The sequence below is a fragment of the Anser anser genome (assembly GCF_964211835.1).
Source record: "Anser anser genome assembly, chromosome: 2".
Lineage (NCBI taxonomy): Eukaryota > Metazoa > Chordata > Aves > Anseriformes > Anatidae > Anser > Anser anser.
This window is the reverse complement of record NC_139721.1, coordinates 85,709,630-85,728,146: the sequence shown is the minus strand read 5'-3', so window position 1 is coordinate 85,728,146 and position 18,517 is coordinate 85,709,630. Positions and strand designations below refer to the sequence as shown.

The 18,517-nt window shown below is 37.4% G+C and overlaps 1 protein-coding gene across 4 annotated transcripts in view; it reads right to left on the bottom strand.

Moving 5' to 3' along the window:
* Window positions 1-18,517, bottom strand: part of CDH12 (cadherin 12) — a 568,098-nt gene that overhangs the window by 456,361 nt on the left and 93,220 nt on the right. The window contains exon 1 of one of the 4 annotated variants that reach the window (XM_083824855.1): window positions 1,266-1,656. The exons of the other annotated variants lie outside the window; for them this stretch is intronic. The gene's annotated coding sequence lies outside the window, so the exon portion shown is untranslated. Of the gene's footprint in view, window positions 1-1,265; window positions 1,657-18,517 lie in introns of those variants that run through there. 4 annotated transcript variants of the gene reach the window in all.

Here is an 18,517-nt window from a genome sequence, read left to right as displayed (position 1 = left end):
TCCTTCCTAATTCCCTCTTTATTCTTCTTTTACGTGTATTAGTCAGCAGGGATGGAATATAGTAAGGATTTAATGAAACACTTATCCATTCCTGTTTATGTACAACTCTAAAGCTTGGTCCCAATCACATACTAATTTAGCTGTCTGCATCAAAGCCCTGATGACTACATAACAGGATCGGACATTTCAAGGATAACTAATTAAGAAATAAAATGAAATCCTCGCATAAGAGTATAAAAAAAACATTTATTGGGCCCAAACAAGAATTTCTTATACTGCCAGTTACCCATAATTACCCAAAGATGTTGCTTCTAGAAGACCAAGTATATATACGTGTGTGTATATATATATATATATATATAAAACCAATCAAAAGAAACTTGTTCATACTTGACAATATTTGCTTCAACAATTGTTAGGAAACAACAACAACAGGTTACCACAACAATTTGAGGTCCCTTGTAGTGATTAATTCCCTCCCCCTAAGATGGACCACCTTTTAGGAATCAAACAGTAAAGTCTAGAACTAGACACACAATAGAAGCCTGGATTTTCAGAAAGAACTAAAGTTGCTTTCCAGAACATCCACTAAGCTGACATGAAAGCATTTCCCAAAATTAAACCAAAAAAGCACAAGAAAATGAATAAGAACTTAACACATGCGAGAAGCTATTTCTTAGATATCCAATCAACCACATGGGAACATCCTTAATTTTTAAAGTACCATCCTATTAATGAAGTCAAACTACTAACACTGTAAATTTTTGTTGTAGTTTTTTTCTTAACCTTTAATTATCGAGATAATTAGGCATGTTTACTTTTGAACTCAATAGGACTTATTCACATACTTGAATATTTGGTGGAATTATTATCCTTTCATAATGAGAATCCTATATATACTCTAGAAACAGAGAAACCAGAGTTCTTGCATTAAACCTGGGGTTTTACATTAGTATTTCATAAAATGAAAGTTTTGTTTTTTAAACAAAAAATGTTTTCAAGAAAAAAGCCAAACATCAAACAATTGTTTATGCACTTCATTAAAAGAGTATCAGCCTCTAGGATTGGTACTATATGTGGTACAGAGTCTCCATGACAGGAATAAGGCTAAACAGATCTAAAGTCCAGAGCTGCATTGTTCAATCATGTGAACATGAAAAAAAATAAAAAGAGGAGAAACCAAAACCACTAGAACAATATACTTAAACACAACTCAGGGAAGGTACAGTGATTATCTAAGGCCCACACACGTAACTTTTACTTACTTTCTTAAAAGAACTCAGTAAAAACACAGAAGAGAAACCTGTTGCTTAGCAGAAAAAAGGTCTAAAAAGAGTTTAAGCTATAAACGCAACTCACAGCCACCTCATATGAACTACAGACAGGTTTTTGAGTCCCCCTTGCTTGCAGCTTTCAACCAAAAGCTTTGAGAATCAATCTCTCAAAAAAATCCTTGTTAAACTCTCCAGAAAGCCTGCCAGACAAAGCCAGCCCCACTCAAGCTGTTCAGTAATAGCCCTTCCATCAGCTCTGAAATAGCTCTCTGTGAAGAAGCCCTCACACCAAAACCACAGACACCAAATAACCCCATCCCCTTCACCTCACAGCCCAATGCCAACACTGCATAAGAAAGCAAAGGGCCTTAAAAACAGCCAGAGCGCTCACATCCACCCTGCCTCACCCAGGAAGCACTCAGCATCACAAAGGAAGACTCAGAAGAGTCTCCCCCAGATCCAACTCTCCTCAAAATCACCTGTGTTAACCCTTCTACCGCCCACGGCTGCTCCCCCCTCTGCTGGTTAACAGCAGATGAAAAGTAATCACTTCTCTCTGACACAGCACATCAGGTGGCCCACTTTCATTTGTTAGTCTCCACAGTGAAACCTTTTTGTTACGCCTTCTCCATCTGATTTTCAGTAAATGGAAAGAAAAATGATGGTATCCAGGAAGGAATTGTCTCTGGGAGCATGACTGTTTGCCCTTGTTCTCGGTGATGTTGTCTGTTTGTAAGAATTCTAGTTATAATGGAAAACAAAACAAGAAAGAGATATTTGGAAAGTGAAAGTAAGTGTTTGGGTGAAGGAACGTGAGGAACAACAGCTTGGTCAAAAGAGAAAACATTAATTGACCTCATTAGACTGGAGACTATAGCAATGGAAAAACTGGCTTTGCATAAGGTCCAAATCAGAATTTGTTTTGACTAAATAAAGGCAAGTGGTGATCATAATCATGCAGTTTAGACAAGACAGTGTGAAAACATAACTTAGATAGGCCAACATCTTAGAAATCTTTCAATTCTCAAGCAAAGAAAAAATCAGAGAAAGCTTAAATAAGCAACACCTAATGTCACTATTATGTGCATATGAATATTTAATACCTAACAAAATATAATATTCCATGCTTTCTATGGGGTATAGCTACACAACACATCTAGTGAACATGCAGATTAAAACAAGGTAAGAAGGTTGTGAAAGAAAGGCTATCACTCAAGATCACCTTGCATCTTCTCTATTATTCACCACATACATGTTGTGCTTGAGCTGTGGGTATCATTCCTACACCGTTAAAGCTGACTTTGATTCTTCTAATAAGGATAGTAACCTTTTTATAACCTCAGTATTTATATATGTATGAAGTATTATATTTTAAATACAATCAGATATTACAGTGAAGACCACATATTTTTGTTTTACTTAAACACATTCCGTTATCAGAATATGCCATAATGAGCAGTTGGTTGCATTAAAAGAAAATTCCATATGATTTTTCTCAGAGACCAAATCTGATAAAAGTAGAACTAGGGATTGATTAACTAATATTGTTATGATGGTCATTTCAAAAAGCAGATAGGGGTCTCAATTTTTTTATATACATATTTTTTTCAGACAGTTGAGCAATAGTCATAGTCAAACCAAAGACAAATACAGTATTCTTTTCCTATGTAATTAGAACTACCTGCTTGTTAATAACTTCTCTCATATCCATTCACATAAGAAATTCCACACACAAAAAAGTATGCCTCTTCGTTTTTTGCCTTGTGTAAGAACTTTTTTTTTCTATTCTGATGTTGGTGATCTATCCTTCCCTATCTTATCTTCTGTTCCTTCCTTAAGGAGAAACAAACAAAACCGAACCAAAACAAAAAATGACAAAAAAAATTGTAGTATGGTAACTCCTTAGTTCCAATATATTTCCCTCTTCTTTTCCTTTAAGAATAAAGATGTTATATTTCTAATTTCTTGTCACATTCTCTTAGCATATCAATATGTATCAAGTAATTGTAGTATTCAAAGACAGCAAACCCCCAAAAGGCTTGGAATTAGACTGCAATCTAAAAACTGTAAATAGAGTAGTTTTTGTTTCACTGCCCTTGAAGTGGTTGTATAACTATTTTATGATGAATGTATTCTTATTTTATTTATTTTACACTTTATATCTTACTTGATTTTGGTAGTGTTTTCCAAGAAAATGTGCCGGAGGTAACAAAGACATCGAAAAACACAATTTAAAAATAGTGCTAAAAATGATACTTCAACCTTATAATCTCTTCTATTTATTGATAAAAAAAAAAATAATCTTCAGACAGCCTGGGGGATCATGGAGCAAGCCCACCTCTCCTAGAGCTCTGAAATGGAAGTGTTGCTTGAAGGTAGATTCAGAGAGGGCTGGGGCATGGATCATGGCATGGAGTGGATTTAAAATTCACCACTGGAGTATGCCTTAACAGAAATGCTCTACATCTGCCAAAACACAAGGGGATACTAGCTAAACAGTGGGACAGAGAAAAGACTTTCAAGTCTTTCTTTTGAGAGAAGGAGCACAAGCTTCAGAGAAAGGTACTTAGACCTTAGAGCACATAACAAAACCAGCCAGCACCTTTAGAGAGGAATATTCACCTTCACAGGCACATTTTTATAGACTGATTGACAGAATAACTCACCCTTCTTGAAAAGGAACCCTGCTGGTTACCGACAGTGATAGATCAAGAGAGGATTTCATAACTCTGCCAGATTCAGAGGTTTGAAGCTTAAGCCTTGGTACGGGACCACACAGTGTAATTCAGATTAGCTCCTGGCAATAGTCAAGCTAGTATGCTAAATCCAACTAAATTTAAAATATGTATGGAAAGTGACTGAGACCCAAAACACAGTCATCAAATGGTCATGAATCGCTCGGTTTTTGTTATCACTGGTAAATTAAAGGAAACATCCATTACTCACTTACAGTAAATGAAAGAAAAAAGAGAAAGAAAAAAAATATATGTACACAAAACACTTAGGACTCCTTTTGTAAAATCAAAGGCTGCAGCTGCAGTGTGCTGAGTGTATAAAACATTAAATTCTTTATGTTGGTTTTGTTTGCTTTTGGGAGGGGAGGGGGATGTAGAGGCCAACTGATTTGCCCCAAAAGGTTTAATTTGTTGTCCAATGGGTGCTGGGGCTGGAAGGTGCAGCAGTGGGTGAAGGCAGGAGTGCTGCAGCCAGCAGCCTAACTGCCTTGACCCGATGTGGAAGATTGTCCATGTGCTTGGGGCTTGTGACATTAGAACATACATCTGTAATGCCAATTACGGATGGGTTTACTTCCTCTTCTGTTTTTTTTTGTTTGTTTGTTTGTTTTGTTTTTTTGGTATTTAAGAAGCTTGAACGACATGGTCAGCATTGCAGAAGGGAATGAATGAGATCAATTTGGGGTTCTTAATTAAGATGCCTTATACAGGACTGTAATCACTGTAAGTCTTGTCTGTAGTCAGTGGACAGAAAAAGGCACTTCTAGAGGAGCATTCAGGTCTTGGTGAGATAAATTCACGCCTATGTCTCCCTTGGGGCCCACAAGCACTTGTTATTCCTGTTCACTGGCCAAAATAATGAAATGAATGACAGTTCCCAGTGGCTGGAACAGATCAGGTAGCAAGTACATTTTTGTATCATTCTCCTGAAAAGCAATCAGTCTTTGGTGTATTTCTAAAGGATTAAAAAGATAAAAAATGCTGATGATTCAGACGATGGTTTTCACCTGAGGACAGAGAGACCAGTCCTAACCTAAGTTAGTAAACATCAGAATGGATTGCAGCTCCTCCATCAAAAAGTTTAATAAACCAATGCATGTATGAGCTCTTATTTTTAATAATACCAGGTATCTTGAAGTTTTTTGTTCTGAATGTTTCTGAATGTTGTGAATGCTAATTTTGAATTCTCTGAACATTTCTTTTGTTCTGAAGTGTTTTCTTAATGTCTTTTGAAACACTGTGTTTGTGACAGTAATATAGGACAATTCTGAAGCATGAAATTACAGCTCCTGAGCATGGAACTGAAGGTAGTCAGCTGAAATCAAATCTTTTGTTATTTTCTGGTCTATATTCATGCCTATTCCTGTTTCATAAATAGTTTTCATTAGAGCTATCTAAAGGTTCTCTATTTATTTGTTTATTTGTTTGTAGAGGAAAGAAGTTTTTCTTAAGAAAATGGACATTTCAAGTGAAAAAGAAAAAAAATGAAAATTTGAAAATCATCCTAACTATTTTTAGGTAAAAACATAGTAATAAAAATTTTCATTGACTCAGCAAAGAAAATACAATGACCCACCTGTTCTTCAGTATTTATGATCACTGTTCATGAAAATTACTACCTGCATGGATTCAACAGAATAGCTACTTGCGTAAACAGCATGTAAGTTCAGAAAACACAATTCAGGTAGAAAAAGCATACTATTAAAATAAATAAAACATGGTTTTCCTGAGGTAGGTTAGGCAGTAAAATACTTGGCATTTTATACATTTGCATGAATTCCATGTCTAACTCTTTGCAGTAACTATGATTTTGAAAAAAAAAAAAAAAAAAGTATGACATACATTATACATTACATACTTCTGAAGTATAGTTACCCATTACCACACATGTAATGGTATGGATTTCTATAATTGAACATGTTTATAATCCTCTATTAAAATAGGGTGAGACTTACGAAGAGTTAAATAGGCTTCTCTGGACAAGTATTTGAAGTGCACAGTATGTTACTCAGAACTTTTTAGTTTTCCATAGGTCAGTATCCACTATTGCAGGAGAAGAAGTGAAGCTTTTTTAATTTGTTACTATCTCTTTGTAATCTAATGAAAAAGAAACTATAATTACTATATATTTTGATCGGAATGTCAAACTCATATCTACATACAACATCAGAAGTGATGAATTCATGCTGGAAGAAGTACGTGCAGTGATATGTCAAATTACTACATACATACTGGATTTTAGGAATATTTTTTTAGGGTTGTTCATCTCTGTTCAGATCATAGAACAGTCTGATTATTCTAATATTTTAGCTATTCACAGAAACTCCATTTGGGAATATATAACAGATGGAAATGTGAATGTGGTTTTGATGATTTAAGCCAAAATCTCCAGATTGGAGTCTCACATAAAAAATTTAAAGCAGAAGAATTTCTTTTAACGTAACAGGGCTATTAATCTGTATAAGAATTAATCTGAGCATAAACTGTCCAAAGAATAATTCTGATTTGACCACACACATGAAGAAAGCAGCATTTCTTAAAGTGTTGTAATAGTCTCTTTCAGTTCATTGCCTAGTCTGAAAGTGTATCAGTACTAAAAGGAAAAGAAAATGCGCATTTTTATTTGTATCTCGGAAGGTTCAGTTTCAACAGAACTGAGAAGACTATTCCTTTTTGAAATAAATGAATTCAGTCCTGTAATGCAGACTCTGAAGAGCTGATCTGTGCCCAAACCGCTCTTAATACAGTATCTATAACTCTGAATGCCATAAAAGCTCAAATCCAGACATTACAGTTTTTATTTAATCTGTATCTAACAATACGGCTTTTTTTTTTCCAAAATGAAAAAAAAAGGGGAAAAACCTTCAAATGTATACATTCTTGAAAGATATAAATCAAAGGAGATATCTTCAGGATTAAAAGATAATAATCTCCTTACTGCTATACTAGAACCACAAAGAATTCCACAAATCAAGGTTTGAATGAACCTGGAGAACAATCCTCAAAATACGTGATGAGATATAGGTAATAATAATAATAATTAAAAAAAAAAGTTTAAATGTAAAAATGAGAGCGAGAAAGAAGAAAATGTTCTTGAACTCACTAACCTTGAATGCATCAAATTGACCTTCAAAATCAGTTTATCTACATGAAAAATTATGCCTGAGTAAAACAGGATTTAAATTTAAAGTAGATTATGTATTACTGAACAAGGATTCTTACATTTTTGCTTCAGAAAAAACAGTGATTTTTTTGAGTTTTCTCATTTTGCAGTGGGGTGAGATAAATCATGTCATTCTTGTTCTAGAATGAGCATGTGGGACCTCTCCTACAATGGCTTTTTCCATGCTGGTCCACCTTGTATCCCTGTCTAGAAACACATTTCAGGCATCAGTTCCTGTGTGCAGAGAAGCAGAGAGCTGCCTCTGCTGAAGCAGCAACTCAGACTCTAGTTACCAAGCTGTCTTCAGTGGAAGCGGAGACACGCTATCTCTGTCACTGTTTCTGGTCTCATCTGAAGGAAAGATGGCAGGTCCTGTGACTGCCAGTTGGGTTTATTTAACTTGACTCCATAATACAGTAACATCCAGTGACCAGCTTTCCACCTCCCCAGGTCCCAAGAACTTTGTCATTTTTTTCTCTGTGAAGGGACAGAAGTGATGACCAATTTGCAAGACATAATACAACACTTGCAACTGAAGTTACAGTAGTAAATAGCTAGTAGCTAAATGTTTTCATCTTCACATAAAAAAGTCCCTTCCCCACACCTGACAAAGAAACCAATGTAGAGTGGAGAAAATTAATACAATGCACTGGGTCACTGCTGGAACAGAAACTATCACATATTGAGTTCTTCAAAAGTTTCTTGTAACTCATTTAAAAAAAATACTGTGGATCTGAGTTGTACTGAATATTTCAAAGACACCATGCTTTACAAAAAGTTTGTATTACTTCCCCACAATGCCACGATGAGGATTGAAACATTTCTGAGCACAGACTTTTGACTTTAAAATTTTTAAATTGATGAATATCAACACAGAGATATAGCAGAAAAAAATCCACAATAATTGTTTTAGCTGTAGCTGATTCTCAAAATAAGCTCCAAGTTGTGATGCATAGCAGCTCTGTATAGACAAATCAAATCCTTTCATATCCTTTTATACATAAAAGTCCAAACCCTCAGCCATCGTAAACTGGTGTAACTCCATTAAAAACAATGTGCTATGCTCATTCAACCTAAATAATCAGGGTGCGGCACAACTTCATTTCTTCTTGTTCTATATATATACTCAAACAGAGAGGTTAGCATGTTCCAGAAATGACTGTTGAAAAGAAGGTTAGAGTTTACATAGTCATGCCTTATTTACAAGTAAGAGATATTTCCTTGCCTACAGATTAATGGAAGGGTTTAGCAAACAGCATAAATAGTTTAGTCCAAAAAACTCTAGCTAGGAAATTTCTAGGGACTTTTTGTTTAAATATGGAGACTGTAATGAATTTTCTTTTTTTTTTTTTTTTTTTTCTCTTAATTCCATATAGGTTTGTTCTTGCTGATAATATGATCTGTTGTTCTCTGAGCCATGGTGAGATTGCCACCCCTTAAACAGACAGCACTTACTGGAAATTAAACCTCTACTAATGTATTATAATTATTACTTCAGAGTAATTTGCTGCTCCAGCAGGGAGTCAGAGCTAATCTTATGGTAACATTTCTTCTGTGGAGCAGCTAATATCTCTTCTATGCTGAACATACACATAATGGAGCTAGCCTGAGGCTGATTAATGATCTTGGTTCTGGAACAATGATTTGTAGCTAAATCTGCCCTCACTGGGAGAGATTCAGTGTTACTTCAGTCAATACTGAAGTTAAAGAAGTGTAAACAGTGACTTTGGTTAGTGTGAATGTAATCTAGTAAGGTGTGAGAGAGGCAATAACCTGAAGCAAATAAAGTGAAATTCCACCATTCATGCACTTCGTTTGAACATGGAACAAATCACAAAGACAAACAAATGGAAAAAAACAAAAACAGTCCAAAGTTCATTGCTCTAAAATCAAAGTCCTTGGTTCTACCTCATTAAATTGTTGTTTCCTAAGCAATGTAAAAAGGAAATTTAGCATTATGGATAAAATAAATTGATGTTTCTTCTCCGTTTATGGAATTAACATGAAACTGAAGAATAAGACAGGGTTAAAACCTGAGTGAAATGGAACTAGAAAACTGTCATTTTGAAACCACTGTATCACCCTTTTTACTTGTAAATTCTCCATGTGTCAGAATGCAAATGTTTATAATACTATACCACGATGTGAATTCACTATACTTGGATCTTGTTTATATATATGTAAGAGAAGAAAACAACAGTCACTTCCAACCAGATATTGAAGTGATCACTCTAATTCGTAGTTCCATGTGTCTGACTGTAATGCAGCTTCTTGAAAAATTTTGGACTATTAGTTAATTACCATCTCTCTTCATTTTCAGTCCTTTTTTTTTTTTTTTTTTTCCCTCTTGAGAGAGCAGATGAAGAATTAGAAGAAGAGGTGAAGTGGCGCTCCTTTCCACAGTTCTCCAGCTTCTATCTATTGGAAGGCAATAGATGTATAAAAATATTCCTATTTTCAGAATATGCTAAAGAAAATTGAAAAGCTGTCTGAAGAGAAAGAAATTCTCAGATTCTTTTTTAAATATACTTTCATATATTTTTTCTATTCTTACTCTTAGTCTGCAGGAAACTTTTCTGAACACCAGCTAAGCACTTTTCTTATAGACTGATGTTACCATAGTGAGATGAATAACAGGAGATAAGGTGTCAGTTCATTAGGGTGGAAGCCACTGCAACAGACAATATCTCAGTCTTAGCCTGGTGAAAGCTCTAGTTGACTGCTCTGAGGAAAAAATACACACTTTTTTTTTTATTATTATTTTTTTTCTGTCCCTTCCTAAGTGGCAGGGAAGCCCCTGCCTGATCCCAGGTAAGTGGGGAGCCACCTGCCCCACTGTCTGATTCCCTTTTTGTCTTTTTCTCCCCTCACTCCCTGTCCTACACCTCAGCCTCCAAACTGGGCCACAGCTGCCATACAGTGTTTCTGAAGGTTTCTCCACTTCTGCAAGTGAGCCCATTTTAAAATACTTTATAAATTGCCTTTTCCTATTTTCCCAAACAGTTCTCCCAAGCATAAGAACAGTGGCAGTTCTTGGGAGCAACTCTGTGCACTTCTTCCATATGAAAGACTCATTTGGATCATGTCAGTACCTGAGCCACTGTACTGCCGGAAGACTCCAGTGTGTGTTCAGGGCAAGTATTGTTTTAAATGAAATCATCAATTACACAGCTGCACCAAAGCACAGAAACAATGCAAAGGCAGTGAATTGTTTATAAGAAGTCCTATTTGTTAAACAATCCACCTGTAAAATGATCAGCCTCAGACCTTGTAGCCTTTGAGGATCACTTGTTTTCACACGGTCAGTAAATTTTAATATATAAATACTTCGCTGGGAAGAAGAGTTTAGGGGAACTGAGAGACAAACAGAATCAGCGGTAGCAAACAGCTAGATTTTCTTTGCTGAGACAAATCTTCTTACCTTAAAGCTTGACTCCTTTACTTTAGATTCACTGTAACTTAGTTTTATTCTTAAAGATATAAAGATAGATACAATTCTTGGCTGAAATTCTGGCTTTTAACTTTAAGCTGTTTCCTCAGAATTTTTCAAACGTGTTAACATTTCTTAGAAACCTAAATAATTTCACTTTTTAAATTTTAATATAGTGTACCAAATCAATCAGCTTCTAAGACCACAGAACACTGTTACAATAACACATAAATCTACTCTCTACCATAATAAATCATCTAAGCCAGCCAAATGACACTTTCCACAATATGAAAGTATCTTAAATGTGCACAGAGACTTGATAGATATATGTCTTAACCATTGAGTCCTTAGCTATTATTACGTGAATACATAGTAGAATAAATTAAATTTAGTAGTTTTTAGTCAGATGAACTTGGAAGAAAATTCAAAAATGCAATTAACTGAGAAGCGGAGAATTAAAGTGGTGCCTTGGCAGAGCCTAAGAGATGGAAGATTCAAGAACTGCCTGACAAGAACGCTAGTATGGGGCTTTCTGTTATGTATACAATGAGGAAAAAGCTCAGTTTGCACCATTTCCAGCTATGTTTCTTTCCTCCCTTCTTGGTTACCTTCTGTGGTACTGTCCCTATAAGCTTCTGCAGCACTAGGGTCCCTTATGGGTGTGGGATCCCACAACAGGGACAAACAAATTCCTTTCCCAGAGCCATGTGTACATGCAGAGCTTGACCAGCCTCTTAACTAACCTCTGCTCAAAGGTGAAATCAAGTTTCAGTTTTTGTATCTTAAACTAAGATAAAAAGAGCATAAAAGTAGTCAATGTTCTGAATACTCGACATCTCTTTTCTTTCTCCTTTCTAAAAAATATACTGTTATAAATGAGTATTTAGCCTTAAATATATTGTTCTTTTACCTATTGGTTATGCAGTTCAGCTTCTATAAGCAAAAAGTGAAATCCATCTTTTAAGAACTGTGTCGCCCTTTAGCTCAGCAAATAAAATATTGCCATCACTAGTAATAATGTACTAATGTTATAATAACTCTGCAAGGCCTCAGGACCATGGCCTGTCTGTGTCACTTTGTCTGGCCTTCCTCAGGTTTCCCAGGATCTTTGCTTTAGCATATTTTGCTCTATTAGCAACAGTAATCAGGTGATTATTGCACAATTTATTTCAGGTTTTCTTAGCTTTGTGCAACTGTATGTTATGCCTATTGTTGTAATAACCTTGCTATATTTTGGTAGGTAGTAAATAGTATGTAGTTACAGTTTGTTCTGTGTAGAACAAACTGTCCCATTAGAATAACAGTGTGGTGGAGTGGAAGCATAGGATGGGGGCAGAAGCCTTGTGAATGTGAGCACAGGATTAAAAAAAAAAAAAAATTATAAACAACTCATCAATGATCGTTACAGGCCATGAATAGAACGCAACATTGGCATATGGGCAAAAACAACTTAAGGGGTACCAGAGGGAGTAAAGAAGGAGCACACGACATAGGCAGAACATACCAAACATACTAACTTCAGATGCAATCAGATGCAATGTGACCATCAAAGGGTTAGAGACAGGTGTAGCTGCTCACAGGAGGCATTCAAGTAACATAAAGTTGCCAGACAGAGGACAAGATAAGGACATGGGTCTACAAATAGGTGCATCATCCTCCTGAGTACACAAGAATTTTGCCAAAAAAAAAGAAAATGAGGTAAGCAGAACCAGGAGAAGAGGAAACTTCCCTGTTTTTGGGAGTGGGGCAATTGCATGAAAACATCTGATGAACTCTCAAGCTCATTTACCTGGACCTTGGTGCTAAAAGAGCCAGCAAGGACCATAAACATCAGTGCTCACTACACTGTTTCAGCTCAAACTATTGTACTTAGAGCTAATTTAACATTTAAGTGTTAACAGCGTTGTATATGCAGTGGTGACTAATAATAAGCATGAATTAACCATTAGAAAGAAGTCTGCTGTTAATGAAAGAACTTAGTAAATTTTAATTTTAAAATTTAAAGTTAGACAGTGATATCAGTCTTATTATTGCCATCACAGTGATTCCGATTCCCTAGCTGATAAATATATACATATATTCAGTTTTAACATCAGAAAATTAAAAATTGTGTTCCCATAAGGACTTTATTACTGGATCAAACTGTGAAACTTCAATGCATAATACTAACCTGGTTTCTCTTCAGTGTGATTATGAAGACTTCAGTATAGATGATAACATTTATACAAAGTTATAAAGGTTTACAAATAATTGCTAGTTAGGCAGAAATATGATCACATATAGGTGAGCAACTATAGCTGAAATAAAATTAACATTTGAAAGAAAATAAAAATTGATGAATAATAAAATATTATTTCTAAGAATATAGACTATTCGATTCTTATGGAATAATATCTTTCATGATAAGAGATCTTCAAATAATGGGAGTGAGCTGGTGAAGAAGAATGACTAGGGGAAGATATGAATGCAAAAAGTTTTTACCAGTTTGTAGTATGTTTCAGAAACAAAGAAGGCAATTCTGTAACTGTATTTTGACTGGATGGGAAAGCATAAGAATTATGTCAGTGGTGTAGTTTCAGACAACTACGGAAAACTCCCGAAGGGAAGAACAATGTGTGTATATAACAAACAAGCAGAGTCTGCTGTCCTTCAAATCTTTTCTTAACACTGTCGAGTAAAGACTGACAGGAAGCACACAGGGTTACATATGTTGAAATATATGCTTCCCTATTAAAAGACAACCTTGAACTAAAACAGTTGAAGAATGTATTATAATCACTTTATAACTTCCTCTTATGCTATCTCTGTAATGACTTACAATTCGTCTGCATGCTGCCGACTCTTAAAGAATTTTTATGGCCACAGCATTAGAAAGACGACCTGAAAACATAAGAATGTCATTAGGCCGGTAGGACATGAGTTGACATCTTCTCTTGACTCATATGAAATGCATATGCCTTAATGAAAGACCATTTCTTCCTTAGGATTGCCATCTGTTTTTGGTTTTGTTTTTGTTTTCTGGTGATGGACAGGACCGTTTCCATGCCATGCATCAGCCTTTATGTCAGTCGAGCATAGAGAGGCACAAGGCTAGCCTTTCCGCCTCTACCCATCCTCCCTGAGAGTGGTTGTGCCCAAAGAACTACTGAGAAGGGATAAACTCACAGCCCACTAAAGCTAATGAACTGCAATTTATCTGGCACTTCCATGTTTTTTTCTCAACATAGATGTAGAGTCAGGTCCACAATTCATATCAACATAAACTCAAATTAACATCAGTATTAATATGTTATGTTAACCCTGAATTGCTTTCTAGGCGACTGGTGAATTCAGTAATGGAGAAAGGTAAAACTAGCATAGCACTTTGGAGGGCATATTAATACTGGGTAAATATTACAGTGAAACCTGTCACAGGGTGATGAATTTTTGTATGGCACTCCTTTCCACATGAAACTGAAAAGCAGATTACATTAAATTGTCAGGAAGAAAAGACTCAAGGTGACATAATGTAAATGGACACTGTGCGTACGGTTTCTGGTTGGTTTATAGCAAGAGAGATTTTGTAAACGTACAAAAAACAAATATTTGATAGAAAACAAGTTTTGACTGCTGCATTAGGTGGCAACACTTTTGAAATTAAAGTATCACCCTTCTTATCTAATACCACAGTCTCAACACACATTTATTAACATGAAATTCTAGGCTGAGACACTGTGTTTAACTTCTGTTTGCTTATATAAACAATGTAAAAAAAAAAATAATCCATTGTTTTGCTGCAGAATTTCAAAGCCTCTTTCCAGTATTAAAGGGTGATCTGACCAGAGGTATGAAGCAACAAGGAATAGCTCAGTTATACCAACTGTTTTCTGAGTTCGGTATGATAGAATGGAGGGGTGGCAGATTATATGTTCGTGCTTCAGTATCTATTCTTTAGCTTGTCATTTCTAGAAAAAAACTTTCTGTAAATTATGTGCCCTCCAGAATACTGTTTCGAAAATTCCTTTCAGCATTGTTGGTAGGTGGCTGATGATAGTGGGGAAAAAAAGACTCAAGAATTCCTAATATAGAAATGTTTTTCTCTGTAAACAAAACCTCTTGTTTTTTATAGCCAGATGTGCTTTCTCCACCCAGGAGGAGAGACAAGACAGGGAGAAAAACAAGATGATAGCAAAGCAGCAATACTAATGACCTGCAATGTCTGGCTAGCTATGGCCTCTTTTGGTTGTGTTTGTTTTTCCTTTGATATGCTCTTCTCCTTACAGAGAGCTGTGTATTCTGCTGGAGAAATATATGAAATGTGCATTGAAGTGAAAGATAATACAGTGAATTGACTTGCGAAGTAGTGATGCAGATATGAACAAGGTGCGAGCACCTGAATCCCGCCTTGCATAGAAGAGACCAATATAGAAAGCAAAGGAAAATGAAGATTTGGATATTTTAAGAAGCTTTGCTTCAGTGCTGACACAATAAAGCAAGCCTCTCCTGCACAACCCAGATACAAGTTTCTTAAACTGGAATTAGGTGTTCCCCTTATTTGATCAAAGAATGGACTTTTTAATCAAAACTATGTAACAGCCTCCAATAATTTCTTTTAGAAATAATAATTCTTCAGCATTAAGTAGATAGTATTATTATTAACTACTACTACTAAGACTCCAAATTTAAGAAATATTAAGAGCTCAACTGTTCCATTTATTATTTGCTACTTTGCACAGAGTATACCATTATCCCATAAATCTGTTTTCCACAGTCCCTGCCTTGTCTAATGAGTAGGACACTTACTCCATATGTCTTTTTTGCACCATTTCTTCAGAGTTTATTTACTAAACACTCTCCAAACTTTCACTAAATCATGAAACATTGCTATAAACAATTCCATAATGTGACATGGAAATAGAGTTCCATTCTACAGATGTGAAAATAAAGCCGAAATTGTCAGATGTATATAGCAAGCAGCATCAGCCGTATGAGTTTTCAAAACACTTCTCATAATAATAGCCTTAAAGGTTTAAGACAGTTTTGGTTAACTTCAGTTTTTATGTATCAAGGCTTCTGCAAATCAGTCTTTTTAAGTATCCAAAAATGAATGACACTCAGTTCAAAGCCTCATTCAACTAAGTTTTTTTTCATAATTACACAGAAAATCAGTGACTGAGACAGAGAGATTATACAATTGTTTGTGATAGCCTTCAGGTTCTTAACAATTCATCATTTGCTATCTCAGGCAAACATACTGAGGTGCCACAATAAACATCTTAACTTCTTTCATAAATCTGACTAATCTCTAAATATGGCTGATGCTGTGCACTGGAGAAGAATCCAGATCTATGGAAAAATAAAAGTGATTGTGTTATTATAGATTATCTTAATGATTTTTTTAAAGGTGCCAAATCAGTGAAAATTTTCATTTTCCAAAATAAGTGAAAATTCAATTAAAAGATTTCTGAATAGTAAGAAATACTTAAACTGAGCCTGAAGTAAATGCCCAAAGCAAACACAGAAGCAACTGCATTTGCATTACATTTTCCAGGAAGTTCAGAAATGACAGTGACTAAATTTTGCATCATTTGTATTCAGAATCATTCAGGTTGGAAGGGATGTCAGGAGGTCTCTAGTCTAGTCTCCTTCCCTTAGCAGGGGCACATATGAGGTTGGATGAGGTTGGTCAGGGCTTTATCTACTTGTGCCTTGAAAACCTCAAAGGATGAAGGCTGAAAAACCTGTCTGGGAAATGTACTGCACTGCTGGAGTGTCCTCAGGGTGATTCTCCACCCCACCTTTTTTTTTTTTTCCCCACTTTATGTGAAAGGGTTACAGAATTGGCAGGTAGGGAAAGAGCAACTGACATCATCTACCTGGAATTGTGCAAAGCATTTGACACTGTCCCGCACGATATCCATGTCTCTAAATTGGAGAGACATGGATTTGACAGATGGACCACTCAGTGGGTAAGGAATTGGCTAGATGGTTGCACTTGTAAGAGTTGCAGTCAATGGCTCGAAGTCCAAGTGGAGATCTGTACTGAGTGGTGTTCCTCAAGGGTCAGTATTGGGACTGGCACTGTTTAACATCTTTGTTGGTGACACGGACAGTGGGATTGAGCGCACCTTCAGCAAGTTTGCTGATGACACCAAGCTGTGTGGTGCAGTTGATACACTGGAGGGAAGGGATGTCTGCCAAAGGGGCCTGGACAGGATTGAGAGGTGGGCCTGTGTGAACCGCATGAGGTTCAACAAGGCCAAGTGCAAGGCTCTGCATCTGGGCCGGAGCAATCCCAAGCACAAATACAGGCTGGGCAGAGAATGAACGGAGAGCAGCCCTGAGGATCTAGGGGTGATGGTTGATGAGAAGCTCAACGTGAGCTGGCAATATGTGCTTGCAGCCCAGAAAGCCAACCATGTCCTGGGCTTCATCAAAAGAAGTGCAGCTGGCAGGGTGAGGGAGGTGATTCTCCCCTTCTGCTCTGCTCTCATGAGATCCCACCTGGAGCACTGCATTCAACTCTGGAGCCCCCCGCACAAAAAGGGCATGGAAGTATTAAAACAAGTCCAGAGGAGGGCTACAAAGATGATGAGAGGGCTGGAGCACCTCTCCTACAAAGACAGACAGAGAGAGTTGGGGTTGTTCAGCCTGGAGAAAAGAAGGCTCCAGGGGGACCTTATAGCAGCCTTCCAGTACCTAAAAGGGGCCTACAAGAAAGCAGAAGAGGGACTCTTTGTCAGGGAGTGGAGTGGTAAGACAAGGCATAATGTTTTTAAACTAAAAAAGGATAGATTTAGATTAGATATTCCGAAGAAATTATTTACTCAAAGGGTGACAAGGCACTGGAACAGATTGCCCAGAGAAGCTGTGGATGCCCCATCCCTGGAGGTGTTCAAGGCCAGGTTGGATGGGGCTTTGAGCAACGTGGACTGGTGGGAGGTGTTCCTGCCCATGGCAAGGGGGTTGGAATTAGATGATCTTTAACATCCCTTCCAAACAAACCATTCTGTAATTCGGTGATTTTGTGTGTCCACACTCGCCCTCCCAGCAGGCACTACTGTCAACAGCCCAACTCCACCCTCCCAGTAACCCCCTCACAGGTGCAGACAGGCTGCTCTTAGGTCCCACTGAAGCCATTCCTCCTTCAGGCTAAACAAGCCTTGGTCACTCAACCTCTTCCCACAAGGCACGCACTCCAGCCACCTGCCACAAAGGGGGTCCCCTGCTGAACTCACTCCAATTTATCAGCATCTTCCCTATGCTGGGAGCCCAAAACTGGACCCAGTATCCAGATGTAATCTCATGAGTACTGAGCACCTGGGGATAATGTTCTGGCCATGCACTGTGAATACAGCTCCCAGGGCACTGCAGGCCCTCCCTGCAGCCAGGGAACACTGCTGGCTCATGCATAGCTCATGTCTGCCCAGGCCCCCAGCTCCCTTCCCACAAAGCTGCTTGCAGGCAGGCTGGCCCCAGCCTTTGTCCTCGCTCGGGTGCTTCCTGCCCAGGGCCAGCACTCGGCATTATCCTTGTTCCATTTCATGAGGTTCCTGTTGATCCCCTCTTTCAGCCTGTCTAGATCCCAATGGATGGCAACACTGCCCTCCAGAACTGTTCCCTCCAGTCTGGCATCATCTGCAACCTTGACAAGACTGCCTTCCATCGCCTCCTCCAGATCACGATAAAGATGTTACTACTTGGAAAGGTCCCTGGACATACTCCTGTTGTATTTTACTTGCCACAGTCCTCTGGGTAGGATGCAAACAGTTAACCACTGTCTCTGGGCCCACCATGCAGCAATGTTTTTACTTGTCCACCCATCTGGACCATAACATGCCAATTTGGATACAAGGAAGACACAGAAGAATTTGTAAAGTGAAGGTCAAGGTAAGCAGCATCTACAAACCTGTCGTTTTATCATATGAACACTCAG